The following is an 18173-nucleotide window of genomic DNA, read 5'->3' on the forward strand; positions in this document are numbered from 1 at the left end:
TTTCCATGGCGACCCGCAGAATTATTTAATGGTCGTTCCCTTAGTACCCCCTAGTCAAGGCTAACGCATGCGCACGTAACATTTTTTATTTATTTACTTACATGGTGGAGTTTCTATACTGATAGATTTTTTGAAATTTTTTCACTGGATTATTATTGATTGAACACTAACCAGATTATGAAAAAAAATTGAAAAAAAAAAAATCATTTCAACATTTGAAAGGGATACTCACTTTTTAGTTACCACGTTCTGGTAAATCGGTCACTTTTTATTTATTTATTTATTTTTTTTTCTAAATACGGAAGTGTCTTCGGGAGATATAAAATGGTCGCATGTTGACGAGATCGGGAGGCGTACGGGATTAAAAATTATTGGTAAATTTTTAGATTAGGTCCACCTCCTCAATTTTCTTTTAAATGACGACTTGAAATGGTTTTCGACTATGCTGAATACGAAAATCGCATCGAAATTTTGCAGAAATAAGTAGTTATCAAGATATAAAAAGTTGTATTATGCATTGTAATCTTTGGCGGCCATCTTTTTTACGTGTGTGTATTTGTTTATGGCGCGTGTGCACGTAAAAAGATGGCCGCCGAAGAATACAATGCATAATACAACTATTTATTTCCGCAAAATTTCAATGCAATTTGCGTGTTCAGCATACTCGGAAACCTATAAATGTCGTCATTGAAAGGAAAATTGTGGAGGTGGACCTAATCTAAAAAAATACCAAATTATTAAACATTTCCCCAGCATGTTAGTGAAATTTATAATACTTTAAAAAAATTAAAAAGAAACAAAACAAAAGTTTTGAAAAAAAACTCACCTTTCACAAAAACAATTTAAAAAAAAAACACAAACTGACTAAATAAGTAAAAAAAAAAAATAATTAAAAATCTCGAAACTTTATTTTCATGAAAACAATAAAAAAAAGTCCACTTCTCTCTATTTTTTTTTCTTTGAGAAACAAATATATTTCTGACTTACAAATGCGGTAGAGACTCATTATTTTTACTTTCTATGGTTTTGATATACCGCGTTTTTATTGCTTACAAAATGGGTGACTGATTTACTAGAACGTTGTAACTAAAAAGTGAGCACCACTTTCAAATGTCGAAATAATGATTTCTTTTTTACATTTTTTTTTTAATAATCTGTTTAATTAGTGTCCAATCAATAATAATCCAGTGAAAAAAATTCCAAAAACCTATAAGTATAGAAATTAAGCATGGGAGTAATGTTTGTACAACAACGTCGCCTTTCGAACTTGTACAAACATTTTTTAAAAAAAGTAACTAAACCATTTATTGATAATTTGTCACGTGTACAAACATTTATTTATTTACGTAGGATTAACTCCTTTCATGAATAAGAAAAGTTTTACTCTTTAAGAATAATAAAAGGAAAAAGTTACTGAACATTTATAAAAGGACTTCTTTTCATGAAGGCCAGAGGAATAGTTGGCCGAAAATTCGTGAAACAACAACAATAAATAAAAATGGTGCTAATGCAGAGAGCCGCGCTATTTTTTAAATCATATTTCCACGTTTAAATAACGTTTTACGACATGTTTTTATTTTATTTATTCAATTGTAAGGTTAAAGTACAGAATAGGTACAAAACATCCTTACCTCCCCATGTTAAGAATGACTTTTTAAATAATAACATTATTTCAGCACGGATCACTCTCTGCATGAGTAATCTTATATAGGAAAAAAAAAATAAAACTCAAAAGCAAGCAACAAACTTTTTTTTTTTGGCCTTATATAATAACGAAAAGATGTGTAAATTAAAAAATTTGGAAGATAAACAAATGAAATATGTTTTTTTTGTTTTTTTTTTACTTATCGAGTTAACAGAAAATTGAACATTTCGGAAGTTCAGTTTTATCAACAGAACAGATTCGCAGAAACGATAAATAAATATATTTATTTTATTTAATATTTTAATTTTAATTAGGTAAATTTATTTTAATAACATAAAAACATACCTCGACTCTAAAAATGGGTTGTCTGAAAATTTCAAATAAATTGGTAACGTATAAACATGGTTTTATTTCTTTAGAACGAACCAACTTTACATTTATATATATATATATATATATATATATATATATATATATATATATATATATATCGAACAACAACTCTCTACCTGTTTGGAAAGTTATTGACATCTTTAAATATACAAAAGTTCCATTGTAATTTCGATTTAAGAATTAATACTTAACGACCATTTCTCCGAGAAGTTTATAGTTAATTATTTTTTTTATATTATCTGCTATTAATCGAATCTTTATTGAAATAACAAAATTTCAATAGCATAAACTGAACTGAATTTGAAAAAGAAAAACCTAATTACAAATTTAAATCTACCATAATACATCTCGATTTCTTTGTAAACAAACCAGTTTCATTTTTTGTTATTGAAACAAATAGCATGAATGACTTCGTAACCTTTTGAAATATTAAAGAAATTCTTAGATATTACCTTAATATTATTATTTTAATAAAATTTGTTACAACCTTATAACAATTTAATTCCATTAATAATTTAAATACTTAATGACACCGTGATAAGTAAATTAAATTTTTAATATCCTAGTAAAAATGATCTGTACTAAACCGGTGTTGTCCACAATTTTACTTTTAATAACTTTTTTACCTGAATTATATATATATATATATATATATATATATATATATATATATATATGTGTGTGTGTGTGTGTGTTTGTGTGTGTGTGTATATATATAATTATTATTATTATAATTTTAAATACCTACAATATATATATATATATATATATATATATATATATATATATATATATATATATATGTTGGGTGTTTAATACCGGACTGCAGAGGGAAAAATTATTTTGTTAGTGGGTTTGAATCCTTGGATCAGCAGTAATTATTACATCCTATACTGATGATTGCGCAAGCATGAAACACTAGCGTCAGCAAGTAAAATTAATTGATATTTATTGATAAAATATTTATAAACACTCTCTTTAAATACAATTGAACCTCTATAAGAAATTTATAATAAGTTGTCGGCATTAGCAAAAAGCAATGTCTAGGTGTCCCCCGTGAAAAATTGTCTGACTTGCTTTCTGTATTTGTTCGCATTTCGCGATATTGTATAAAGAACTCAATTCGATTTTGTTTCCTATGGTATTTCATTTGGCCTGGGGGTTGAATACCGGACTGATGAGACAAAAGTAATTTTGTGACTTAGTTCAAATTCTTTCACCAGCTATAATTTTCTACACCAATGATTACATACGCAAGAAACACTAGTGTCTGTAAGTAAACTAATTAATATTTATTGATAAAAATATTATGTATACATGTTTCAGTTGAATCCTTATTCAATTCCACTTAAACATTTATACACATATGCAAGCAATAATGTTTTTATAATAAACAGACAATACACCAGTTATGTCCTCCGTTGAGCACGCGGGTTTCAATAGATATACTTCTAGGAAAATGATCTATACAATCATTTTATATATATATATATATATATATATATATATATATATATATATATATATATATATATATATATATATATAAAATATATATGGCGATTAAGCTACACTGAATATTCGGCGTTTCATCCACTCTAGGACTCCTCAGGCTTATGCGCATAACGCGTAGCTTAATCGCCATATATATTTTATTAATTACTAACTAGCTCTACCTACGTATTGAGCACTTTTGAAGTAAATACTTAAAGTTTACGCATAAATCTATACTTTCGTATATTAATTTTATGTGAGTAAATTAAGTAGTTATATATATATATATATATATATATATATAGAGAGAGAGAGAGAGAGAGAGAGATAGATAGATAGATAGATAGATAGAGGGATGTTGTTTGTTTTGGTTTTAGCGATATGTTTTGAATGGATTCAATTATTTACGAAAGTGCATTTTTACCTAAATAGCAGTATATATATATATATATATATATATATATATATATATATATATATATATATATATATATATATATATAAACACGGCAATCTATCTATATATCTATATATCTATAAAAGTGAACGTGTCTGTCTGTCTGTCTGTCTGTCTGTCTGTGTACATTTCCCTACGCAATAACTCTGTCAATTTTTAGTCTATAGACTCGAAATTTGAAATACCGGGTACTGAGATTTGGGAAAATCGATGTGACAGGTGTCAGCCAGAAATTTGGCTGTTAAGGGGTCAAATTTCAACGATTTGACCTTTAAGAACTCTACCAAACTCCTCCGACAATTTTGGGTCTAGACACTTGAAATTTTAGATATAGGTTCCTTGAACCTGGATCTAACTTAATAAAGTGATTTGAGCCCGAAACTATAAATTTTAAGGGGTCATAATAGGGGTCAACTTAAAAAAAAAAATTGACTTTTTTTTTGTTTTGCTAAGCGTACACCTCAAAACACCCGGGCAAAGCCGGGCTGAAATGCTAGTATATCTATAAAAGTGAACGTGTCCGTCTGTCTGTCTGTCTGTCTGTCTGTCTGTGTACATTTCCCTACGCAATAACTCTGTCAATTTTTAGTCTATAGACTCGAAATTTGAAATACCGGGTACTGAGATTTGGGAAAATCGATGTGACGGGTGTCAGCCAGAAATTTGGCTGTTAAGGGGTCAAATTTCAACGATTTGACCTTTAAGAACTCTACCAAACTCCTCCGACAATTTTGGGTCTAGACACTTGAAATTTTAGATATAGGTTCCTTGAACCTGGATCTAACTTAATAAAGTGATTTGAGCCCGAAACTATAAAATTTAAGGGGTCATAATAGGGGTCAAAGTTTTAAAAAATTAACCATTTTGTTTGGTTTTTTTGCTTTTTTTGCACAGCATACACCTCCAAACACCCGAGCAACGCCGGGCACCCCTGCTAGTACTGTATAAAAAAGCACCTGAAAACAAGATTTATCAGTTTCATTCGGTTTTACTTTTACTTAATTTTTACTTAATTTTTGATTCGAACAAAATCGGCGAATTTCTAATTTTTCTGCTGATGTCTTGCTATGTTTAACTGTTTTTTCTGATATATATATATATATATATATGTGTGTGTGTGTGTGTGTGTGTGTGGGTGTGCGTGTGTTTATTTACAACCGAGTGTTTTGTCGTTTCTACAACTCATTGGTTTCACTAGACCTGGCGAGATTCGAATCTAGAACTCTAATGGATGGTGTGTCGTACTCTACTAATTGATCTAAATGACTTGTTAGCGGTAGTTGGAGAAAATATTTTTATATACACTAAAAAGTTAATTTATATTTTTCAATAAAGATAACTGAAAGTTCTTAATTCCTTCTACGGAAGAGTGGTGCCTGTACTCTGAATGGAAATAACCATTTTTCCCATAGGGGGAACGTACATATATCGAGAAAATTTTTAACTGGTTGGAACTAAGGAAAATCAACACTATGGTGCAAGAAGTTATTGTCTAATAATATTTCCAAATTACAACCGATGGACGCTAATACTTTATAATTTGAAATATCTGATAACTAGAGGAAATGTTCGAAAAAAAAAAGAACATGTTCAATAACAATCACTGTTCAATTGTAACTGGGCGTAAAGTTGAATTCCAAAGAGAACACTTGCAATTGTTCACTGCCTTGACGATTTTTATCAAAACGAGAAAGAATACGCAACGTAAACTGTCAAACTTGTTCTTATGCGATAAGTATTTTTCACAGACGTGTGTCAAGATTTTCCGTCGCAAATGAGAACATCTTGGGTAGGGGTATGTTGCAAATAAACCGGGGTGTGTGAGGTCATTTTTTTTTCATTCACAACTTTTTTTGTTTATCAAGGTTTGTTTTGTTTATCATCAACACCATACAATCGAAAAAAAAAATCAAATAAACAAGCAAAAATACATCTCGGTGCACGTTTATAATAACCCACCATAAAAAGAAAAATAACAGCAAAAAACAAAAAACAAAAAAATTATAATAATAGTACTATTTTAAATAGTTCAGTTTTATAGTTTGACTCATCATCTAAGAAGCTTGAAGTTGAAGTTGCCGACTAGTTAACATTGGTCGACGGCGTATTATGTTTTCTCCCTATTCAATGTCTTTATAATTTATGTTCGTTGCGGTGAGAATTGCAGATTAGCTTGACGAGAAACACGTGCTGGTTTAGCTAAACAATAAATCTTGTAACTGAAACTAAATTAGAGGATGGTGACCATTTTTATAATCGTTCTCACCACTACATCCGGGCACAAGGCTGCCAGATTTATGCTAATAATGCTCTATATTAGTAAGACCTAGCACAGGAGAAAACCTGAACCAAACACTACATTGATTCTATGGTGTGCATATGTGCCAACGAATACTAATGCAAAACTTGTCGATCTCTGAGAGTACGAATGAAAAACGTGAACACGCCATAAAGAACACGTGACCTAAACATGAATAATGCATTCATGTCATACTTCACAGGATTTCCAATCTCATACTATGCAGGTGTAGCATGGTCACCCAAGGTATGGAAAATATAATAAAAGAGTTAAAAAGTGTGTAGCATCTCCTGTTAAACTTCTCTTCATCACTTCCCCTCTACTCATCGCTTTGTATCCCATCTCCATGTTCCCGATCTCTATTACCCCCTCCCTCTATCATCTATTCCACTATTTTTCCCTCTCACTTTTTTCTTCTCTTCTTTCTTGCAACTGTACCCCCCCAAAAAAAAACATAACATTTAAAAGTGTCTCTAAATATCGACCTCTAATTCTGTTTTCGGTGACTCCTAAAACAATGAAAATAAAACAACAAAAAAAAGAAGAAACCGTATCTCCATTTTTTGAGACAATGTCGAAGAAGAAAATATCAGCTGTGTTGGTGTGTCTTGGGTACTTATTAACGTTCATGTGGACACACAAACATACGAGCAACCTTTTTTATTTATCTAATAGATAATAGCTTATGGTGTTTTTAAATAGAAACTTTTTTTACTAGGAAGCCATCACTTATCAAGGCCCGAAGACCATTCGAGGATAAGGGTTAATGAATGTAAGGTGGTAGTGTTGTAATCGTTAATGATAGAGATTGGTTAGAATTTGGATTATTTTAAGAGAACGGCTCTACAAGAACTTGTTTACATTGGACTTGAAGGCTACCATATTGTAATCGTCCGGGAAAGTGTACAAAAACGAAACAGACAGCATACACAGTACTAAGAAAGTAATTTTTACGATGTCAGTATCCGAGTTCGAATCTTACATAAGTCCAAAGTATTATTTTAACGAGATGTGTTTTATAAACTTAAAGACAGTAACGTAACATACTAACATTAAAAACATTGCATAAATACATATATATATACACTTGTGCCCGATATTATTCATACCCCCCTTTGAAAATTGAGTTTATTAGGTGTAACTTTGTAAGAATTTATTGTTTACGTCCATATTGATACATATTCTTAATAAACCTCTTCTGATCATTTTCGTCATTTTAAAATCTCGGGATACTTGTAATAAAAGAAATATACAGCTATTTATAAAATCTGCAATGTTCAAAAATAATCATACCCCCTTATTTTTTCAGTATTAATCGAGTTTCTGACTGTTTGTTTCCTGTTTGATTCTTATTTTGAATGCTTTTATACAACCTTTGATTAATTTCATTTCGTTTTTTGCATTTTTCAGAAATTAAAATGATATCAACTGAAAACCAATAAAAGAATAAAAATTATTAGAATGGGGAAGAAAAAAGAGCTTAGTAATGATCTTAGGACTAAAATTGTGAATTCACATAAGGATGGTTTAGGTTACAAGTCAATTTCCAAGAAATTTGAGGTCCCTACAGAAACAGTACAGAGCATCATCAAAAGATTCCAGAGCCACCACACAACAAACAACTTGATTGGTAGAGGAAGGAAAAGGAAACGGTCTGCTAGAGCCACCAGGAATATTGTAAGAAGTGTTAATGCAAATCCAACTACAACTACTAAGGACATTTTAGAAAATCTGGAGTCTTCTGGCATAAAAATATCAAGGCAAACATTGCAAAGGACTCTGCATGAAAATGGTCTGAAAGGAAGAAGACCAAGAAGGACTCCATTGCACACCGGCAAACACCTTGCAGCACGTCTAAAGTTTGCTAGGACCCATGTGAATTCTCCAGAGTCCGTTTACTCAAGTATTTTGTGGACTGACGAAACAAAAATTGAATTGTTTGGCCATATGGATGCTTCTTACGTTTGGAGGAAGAAAGGAGAAGCTTACAACCCAAAGAACACCATACCCACGGTGAAACATGGTGGTGGTAGCCTAATGTTTTGGGGCTCCTTTTCGGCTAGTGGTCCAGGTAGTTTGGTCAAGATAGATGGAACCATGAAGAAGGAGCAATATTTGGAGATACTCCAGAAAAACATTAGACAGGATGCGGAGAAGCTCGATTTAGGACCAAACTGAGTCCTTCAACAGGAGAATGATCCAAAGCATACTGCCAAAATAGTCAAGAAATAGTTTGAGGATAATCAAATTAATGTTTTGGAATGGCCTAGCCAGAGTCCCGACCTGAACCCTATCGAAAACCTCTGCCACATATTGAAAACTGAGGTTAAAAAGCGGAAACCTAGAAATTTGAGGGATTTGGAGAACTACTGCATTGAAGAATGGTCAAAAATCAGTGTTGATGCTTGTAAAAACCTTGTTGATAAATATCCAAAACGGTTATAGGCAGTTATTAAGAGTAAAGGGCATGCTATTGACTATTAGTAAGAGAGGTATGAATAATTTTGAACTAATGCCATTATTGTTTTTCTTTGTATAATGTTTCAAACTTGCATAATTTATTTATTTGTTGAGTTTAAATTAAATGCTTATGCTTGATTTATTGTTTGAAATCCCTTTAATATTGTCTACCTTCTGGTTTGAGCAATATTCTTATAGAAATCTCAAAGATCCGAGGGGTATGAATAATATCGGGCACAAGTGTATATATTAACTAAGTGACATTTTTGATAATCCGCAAAAATAGTAGACATCAAAAGTAGTTGGCATGAGTTCAAAACCATTTTTGCTTAAAAACAAACTTTCTGTTTTTTTGTAAAAATATGTAAATGCATTCATCGTATTTACTCTCTCGTGGAAAGATTAAGTAGAGTATTTTGTCCGCGGCATGTCATAATTTTTTCTATACTAGTTCTAAAACCGTGTAGGATAGCGTAAACTACTATAAAAGACGCATTGTGTTATTTTTATTATTACGACTATTATTTTCATCTTAGTAGTTATTTTCGATGATGTAACCTTTTTTAGGTGCATATTTTTGAACTTGGGGATTTTCATGCCGAACTTGGGAACATATACGGAAGCTCGAACTGCACCCACTGTTTAACAAACTTGCGTAAAATAACCAAAAGAGGCATTTAACTCGCATAGGCACTCTCACACGAACACAAACCCTTATAAGCGCATTCAAACATCCTAAAACATTTTTCTCACAATAAATATTGTTATTTTTTAGTTATTTTATTACCATAATTCATTTGCTATTGTCATCACTTGTATTTTTAACTTTTATTGGAATTTTCTTGTCGAGGTTTTTGTGCCAAAAGTTATTCAAGAAATAATATTCAGGTGTTCAAAAACGAAAGGTATAAACAGTACTACTGTTTTTGTTAATATCCTTTTTGTTTATAATAGATTATTCTGATTATTTTTATTCTGTATTTTCTTAATTACATTTGACTAAATGAATATACAGTAGTGCAACGACAACGATGATGGTAGTTTGGATTATAAATTCGTTTGACGTGAATCATGTAGACCAACTCTCTTCACCAGGCAACTGATGTTAGTACAAATGCAATTCATGTCAGATATCTGTTATTTCAGAGTTTTTCTTTTCCAAGACATGTTAGTCTAAGAAGGCTCAAGAGTTTAGTCTACCTTACTATTTCACGCATGGTTGCGGAGATTATAGATGAATTAATATTTAATCCGATAGGATTAGCAAAAGCAATGAAGTAGCCGCCACGGAGCTCGAGCATTATATGCATATCAAAAAGATATGCATTAAAAGAAAAGCTTAATCCTCGAAAATTCGAAATTTAAATCTGAATCATTCAAAACTAAACGAGCCGTTTTAAGCCTCAGGATGTAGCGTTTTTATTTTATTTTATTTTTTAAAGAAAAATACGAGCAATAAAACCAGATAAAATATTCTTGGGCCTTTCTAGAATTCTAAATCGCTCGTTGATATTTCAAGTGAATCTTTTAATTCGTTTGCTCGTAGATCTTGATCAGCTTTAGTGTCCATTGACTGAATCTATCGAATTAAAAGTGGGTGAATGTAAAATATATATTGCCAAACGGAGTTAATACCTTGTTATTTGTTGACACTTTTTACGAACGTTTCGGAATTACATTTTGTCTTAGGATTTTTGCTTTGAGCTTTTTATGATAAAATAAGAGTTAGAAATCCAAAATAAAATATCGCTTAATCAAATTGACATGCGCTAGGGTTTCTGTTTCGAAAATAACCTGCGCAACATCTTGCGTTACAAAAATCATTAATTTCTGAGTAAATGCTGAAAATCCTATTAAAATCCAATAATTCCCCAGCAACCAAACACATACACCATCACACGTTCTTTCTCCTTTTTATTTTTTATGTTTTCCAATGCGCATAGCCTGTTTGAATTCTCGTATTTTTACTTCTTTTGCTTCTCGCTTCCATTGTTCCTTTCTCTCATTTTCTCTCGTCTATTCAGTTTGCTCGTGTTCGCTCTTCCATACGAGTTGTTCCACGTGTGATCGCAAAAGTTTTGTAGACAGATAACGCCTAGCATATAGTTTTGGTTTTGTTGCCACGTGGCCTGCTAACCCTTTATCATAAAAATTACCTTTCTATTGTAATAATACATTTCTTAAAATTTTGTCATAATATAATTTTATGTTTCACACACACACTCACACACACAAACACACACACACACACACACACACACACACACACACACACACACACACACACACACACACACACACACACACACACACACACACACACACACACACATAGAAACAAATATATAATTAGCACTATAGCAACATCATATTCTTTTCATTGTTTTGACTCTCGAGTATATATCCGACACAGTTAGTCACAATTAATCAACCGAGAACCACATCATTCTACATAAAAACATATAAGATATCAATGAATATATATACCTGAGAATAAAAACAAGGAAAATGAATATGCTGTTGTTATCGCCCTATGCATAATATAAAGAAGAGAACTGTGACCTGCTATGCCATCCATTAAGCACGATTACTAAAATCAGGAAAAAGTGAGTTTGAATAACTACTGAAATAAAAAATATATAGACAAAATTCAAATGTAACTTTTCTCTACTCTCATTCACATTTTCCTTCTCTCTCTCTCGCTCTCTTTCTCTCTTTCTCTCTCTCACACACTATAACAAAGTTTTAAATAGTACCACTGCTTGTGTTGATATTTCTTTTGTTTATAATAGACTATTCTAATATTTTTATTCTGTTCTTTCTTGATTATTTCGACTCAATGAACACACACATATATATATATATATATATATACATATATATATATATGTATATATATACATATATATATACATATATATATACATATATATATATATATGCACATATATATATATATATATATATATATATATATATATATATATATGAAAGATAGATGTTTATGTTTTATATTCCACATATGCTTCCAGAAATATATTTTACTTCATATCAAAAGCACCACTATGGATGCAAAAAATAACATATCCATACGCATATTAGAAACCCAACAACTCCAAAAGTTCTTATTCAAACCCTCCGACTTCCTGCGCTACATCGACGATATTCTTTAAATTTGATACACGGCCTTACCAATCTAATAGACTTTCACCGAGACACCAACAATTACGATAACGCTATTAAATTCACCATGGAATACTCATATGACTCTATTCCTTTTCTATACACCTCAGTCAAATTACACAACATAAGAATACATCCAAACGAACAAATAACCACAATTTTTAAAATTCTTTTAAACTGAACAAAAATGTATAGTTTGTATATACGCATTAAACACACATTCTCAGATCCCTAGATTACATGCATCACATCATTAATTTTACACAAAAATCATCATCATTTAACTCCACATTAAATACACACAGAAAGTCATAAGCAATTCCTTAAATACAGAAACACACACACAACCACCTCCTGATGGTATTTCACTACAGTCAACACTTGCTCAAATTCAGAACAAACCTCACTAAAAAACTCAACAACCTATAAACAAATCATACCATGAAATCCAACTTCAACCATCCCTCAATCAATGCAATTAGACAACAGCACAATTTTGCAATCATACACACCCGTCCACATAGATGCACAAAGAAGACTATAACAGGGCAATTCCAAATACAACAAATTCAAATGCCTCTTATACACACCCATTTTAACTAACCAAAGAGCAACATAAAGAGCTCTAATCCACACCTGCCATGCGACAGATTTTATTTACTGTTTATTTTGTGATAACTGAGGTTATATCGGCCAAACCAAAATACCATCCCGAATCTGACTCAACAAGAATGACACATCTATTCCGTAAAAATCTCCCATCGCACATCTTGCAGGACACTTAAACTTTTTAGGACTCACTAAATAGCATTAAATAGATGCTGAATTCTCCTCAACCAAAATATGAAAAAAAAAAAAAATTAAATAATTCCTCAAATTATACCCATACTTAAATGACCTAAACCTCTATAAATACTTCCGCAACCAACAATTATAAAACCATTAGCCAATTACATACTATAATAATAACAACCTTTAATCTAAGCAACGCAAACTTCATATAACAAAATATTTACAAACCACTACCGTTAAACGCTTTTCTTTAAAAATAATATAAACACACATAAAATTGCAGGCATAGCATAGCATACAAAACAATCAATTAAATTATTATAAGTTTTATTTACTTCGTGAAATTTACCCAACACAACACATAACACCAATGAAAATCCCCACCAACAGACTTGCAAATAAAATAAAGAATCAAACAATAAAAATAGAAATTATTCCATCAATTTGTTTAAATAAACATAAGTATTAAAAAGTGGTTACTAAAAAATTCGCAAACAAAATAAGTACTTAGATCATTTAAAAACACACGTTAGAAAACAAGTTTATTTATTGGTAAAGATTAAATAACACATCCCCAAAACTGCAATATACTAGCAAGCAATAATAATGTAATAATTTCAAAACACGCAATAGAGCAGCCTTATTTACGAGACAATATTATCAATATTATCTACAATGTGAAAATCGACGCATACACTTCAAACAATTTCACAATATAGAAGAAATATGGAAGTTGGTCCACTCGATGGTGAACGAACGTCAGGTGAAAATCGAAAGAGCTGTCGGAAAATCTGTTCTATGGCACTAACATTTATGCGCTACTAGCAGAGCTAAAAATACTTTCAAAACAAAAATATTGTGAAAATATTTCTTTCAGAAAAACAAGCTACAAGGAAGGCAGAAAAAATCAAGTGTACCAGAATAGAGATAAACTGTGGCTCCGCATCCTCCGTTGTTGGCATTCTCCGGTATGATAAACCAACACATTTTCAAATAAAGAAAGTAAAGCATGGGAAGGTGCACATCGTAGGACTTCAAGAAAATCTGATCATCAACAAGACAGGTTCCTCTCTGTTAAATGATGCCAAGGAGGCGAGAATACAGTCATTCTAAATGAACGACACTTGAATGGAGGAACGAATGATAAACGCATTTAAAATGGCCCACAATTTTGAGTGAAAACAAAGAAACAAAACTTTTATTTTAAAAATCTGTTAAAAATCGAATACAGAGAATGTAAAGCCAAGTCTGCTGCAAAGAATGCGGGGGTTCCTCTACTGATCTTCTCACAAATTTCAATTTCCTATATTTCGATAAAGCCACCATTTACCCATGCATGAAGTATTGTAACCACATCTGGACTGGTGCATCGACAACAGGTCGCTCTCTCTCCCTCCACTCTCTCTCCTTCTCTAATGGATAGAGTACAAAAAGAGTCTCTAACATAATCGCTCCCGTACTGTCTAACAAGCTTCAACTCCTGTCCAATTGCCACTGTGTTTTATCTCTGTGTTTATTTAAGAAGTAATCCCACGGAATTTTCTGACAAACTTACTACAATTGTAATCCTTAACGTAAATATCGTCGACCAACTCGACTAGCGGCAAAATTCCACCTTTTCAATATAGAGGTTCTCAGATGTGATGAAAACGTTCTACTTTAATAGTTGCTTTCCATAGACTGCTTACTTTTAGAATTGCCTCCCTACTCCTTGTTTCCCCAAACTGTACTAATCATGCAAAAATTTAAATGTAATTTGAACAATCATTTTGCTGCACAGCACCTCACTTAGCATGTTCCCTATAGATCAAGTATCAAACCTTGGTAATCCACTATATGCTAGTAAGAATGATTTGTTGGAGGTGAATCAAAGTAAAAAAAAGAATATATAAACAGGATATGCTATATTTATTAAAGAATTTGAAATGCTTTTTTTACACTGTCGCAATTTTGTGCGCGGAGATTCGATGCACATACGTAACATGAGTGACATTATTTTAAACATTTGACACCCTTAACTTTTGACCTTAACTTTTGACCTTAACTTTTGACCTTAACTTTTGACTTATCAGCAATTGTGGAGCGTAGCGTGAGGAATTATAAGTAGTCCTCTCCACCAACAGAAACAGCTGTTTGTCTCACTGACACCTAATTATTTGGTTTATTGTGTAGTGGTTATTTGGTTTATTCCATAGATGGTCGTGTCATCAGCAAAGATGTCAACGAATGATTTAAGTATGTGTTTTGGAAGATCATTGATGTAGATCAGTAAGAAAGTTAGGCCCAGAATAGACCGCTGAAGGACTCCAGCATTTATACTCTGGGCCTCTGATTTCTGCCCATCAACCACTACTCTCATGAGCCTATCAGAGAGAAATGATTTTATAATTGAGAAAATATTTCCAGTTATACCGTAGCTAGAAATCTTGTGAAGTAGGCCTTTATGCCATACCTTATCGAAGGCCTTTGATATGTCAAGAGCAATTGCCCTAGAGAGGAAGCCTTTGTCGAGAGATTCACTAATCCTATGAGATATAACTGTTAGCACATCTGCTGTAGATCTAGCAGAATGGAAACTATATTGCATGTCACTAAGAAGGTTGTTTCTGCTGAGGTTGTTGACTACTTCTTTATTTAATATGGATTCCAGCAACTTACTCATGATACACAGGAGACTTATTGATCTGTATTGAGGGGGAGATGACTTATCATCTGAATTCTTAAATACAGGGCATACTGATGAGGTTTTCCAGGGTGTTGGGAAGCACTTCTCTTTAAGGCAATTCTTAAACAGTTTTGTAAGTATGAAGGCAAGTTCTAGTTGAATCGTTTTCAACACTATCAATGCTATCAGGGACAGTTGCTTTACTGGAATCAAGGTTCTTGATTAGCTTGGCGACCTCATGCACAGATATTTGTATGTTATATAGCGTGTTATCTGTTATAGTAGGAAATCCAGGGAGTTGATGGCCTTCATCGCATGAGGTAGAATTAGCTGCAAAGTTCTTGGCAAATAGATTGGCCTTGTCTGTTGCTGATGAGATGACCTCAGGTCCAATGATGATGGTTGGGATAGAATGCACGCTTCTGTTCAGGATCCTGTTTGCTATTTGCCAAAACTGGCGGGAACCAAGCCGCTGCTCAGCTACTTTGGATTTAATGGACTGAGCATATAGCTCTCTTGCATTTTTGATTACTCTTTTACAGTGGTTGCTGGCAGTACTGAAAGCAGCTTTAGTCTCAATGCATCTATTACGTTGGTAGCTATGGAAAAAGTGATTTCTGTGCGTGATGGCAGCAGCACATTCTGGCTGGCTATTAGGATTTTGTTGGAAATTTTGGATGGTATGAATCAGTCTATACCTACAATTATCCATTCGGTCACGTCTGATGCTATAGAGGACACATCCTTTTTAAACATGGAATGCAGAGGTAGATCAGATATGAATGTGCGGAAGCAGCCCCAGTCAGCCATAGAGTATTTTCTCAACTGCAAACTTATTTACTACTAGCAGTTCAGCCCGGCTTTGCCCGGGTCCTATTTACTCTTAATAACTTTGTATGCATATATATATATATATATATATATATATATATATATATATATATATATATATATATATATTTATATCAGGAAGTTTGTACTCATGTACAGGTAACCTATATTTAGTGTTTGGATCAAAAATTGGCGAAGGAGTTTGGTAAAGTTTTCAAAGCTCAAATCGTTGAATTTCTGGCTAAAATCCGATTAAAAATATTTTCCCAAATCTCATTAACTCTTTTGTTAAATCTCGAGTCTTTAGACTAAAAATTGACAGAGTAGTATGCTAGGGAAATGTGCACAAACAGACAATATTAATTTAATAGATATAACAGATAGATTAATTCACAATTAATCTCAAACCCAAAATTATTTGCTACTAATTTAGTATTATTCTTAAATCCAAACTTATTTACTATTAATTTACTAGTAATGCCAACCCATAATTATTTGCTATTAATTTACTATTGATCTCAAGTCCAAACATTTTACTAATAATTCACTATTAATCTCAAACCCAAAATTATTTGCTATTAATTTACTATTGTACTCAACTCCACACTCATTAAATATTAATTCGCTATTAATATCAAACTCATAAAATATTTGCTATTAATTTACTATTGGTCTCAACTCCAAACTTATTTACGAATAATTCATTACAAATCTGACACCCAAAATTATTTGATACAAATTTACTGTTACTCTTAAATCAAAACTTATTTCACTACTTATCTCAAACCGAAAATTATTTGCTATTAATTTACTATTGTTCTCAAGTCCATACTTTGCTATTAAATTACTATAACTCTCAACTCAAAACCTATTTACTATTAATTCACTATTAATCTCAAACCTAAAATTATTTCTAAAATAATTTACCATTGTTCTCAACTACAAAACTTATTTACTATTAATTCCCAATTAATCTCAAACCCAAAATTATTTGCTATTAATTTACAATTGCTCCTAACACCAAGCTTATTTGCAACATCCATTTCTGCCCGGCATTGCTCGGGCCCTATATACTGTTCTTAACTTGCTCTATGTGTGAATACACTTTATGTAAGATTTTAAATGTTTAGACCAAAATTTGCCTGAGTAATTTCGTAAAAACCGAAATAGTCAACTTATTTTACATTTGACCCATATTTTTACCTCTTAACATTAATTATTAGAAGTTCGTACTCATGTACAGGTAACCTAAATTTAAAATTTCTAGTTTTTGGAGAAAAAATCGAAAAGAGGGGATGACTTTCGAAAATATTGTCGAAAAAAGCGACCCCTTCCTGTAGAAAAGTGCCCAGTTGAGGGCGAAGAAAATGTTTTTAATCAATTTTTCGGAATTTGTCAAATCAAAACACAAAGTCTTACCCATAGCCTACATTACCCTACATTTTAAATTTCAAGTCTTTAGATCCAACATTGGCAAAGGAATTTGGTAGAATCTGCAAAGCTCAATTCTTTCAACTTTGACCTTTGACAGCAAAACTTTCACCCCCAAACTGATTAAAATGCTTGCCAAATGTCTGAATACTTGTTACGTATACATTGGAAATGTTTAAACATAAAATTGGCTGAGTAGTTTGCTAGACACCGCAAACGACACATCTTTTAAACTTTGACCTATTAGCAGGTCAAATTTTAAACCCACGCCGATTGAAAATCTTGCCATATCTCTGAATACCCCTTATGTAAAATTTCAAATGTTTAGATCAGAAATTGGCTGAGTAATTTGGTAGAGACCACAGAGAACAATTTTTTAAAACTTTGACCCCAATTTTGACCCCTGAACATTTATTTTGGGACTCTAATAAAATTAAATATTTGATCCATGTCAAAGTAACCTACATTTAAAATTTCAAGTGCTTAGACCCATAATTAGCGGAGGAAATTGGTACAGTTTTCA

The sequence above is a fragment of the Euprymna scolopes genome, chromosome 29 (assembly GCF_053919585.1).
Source record: "Euprymna scolopes isolate OS-2025 chromosome 29, ASM5391958v1, whole genome shotgun sequence".
In the NCBI taxonomy this organism is placed as follows: domain Eukaryota; kingdom Metazoa; phylum Mollusca; class Cephalopoda; order Sepiida; family Sepiolidae; genus Euprymna; species Euprymna scolopes.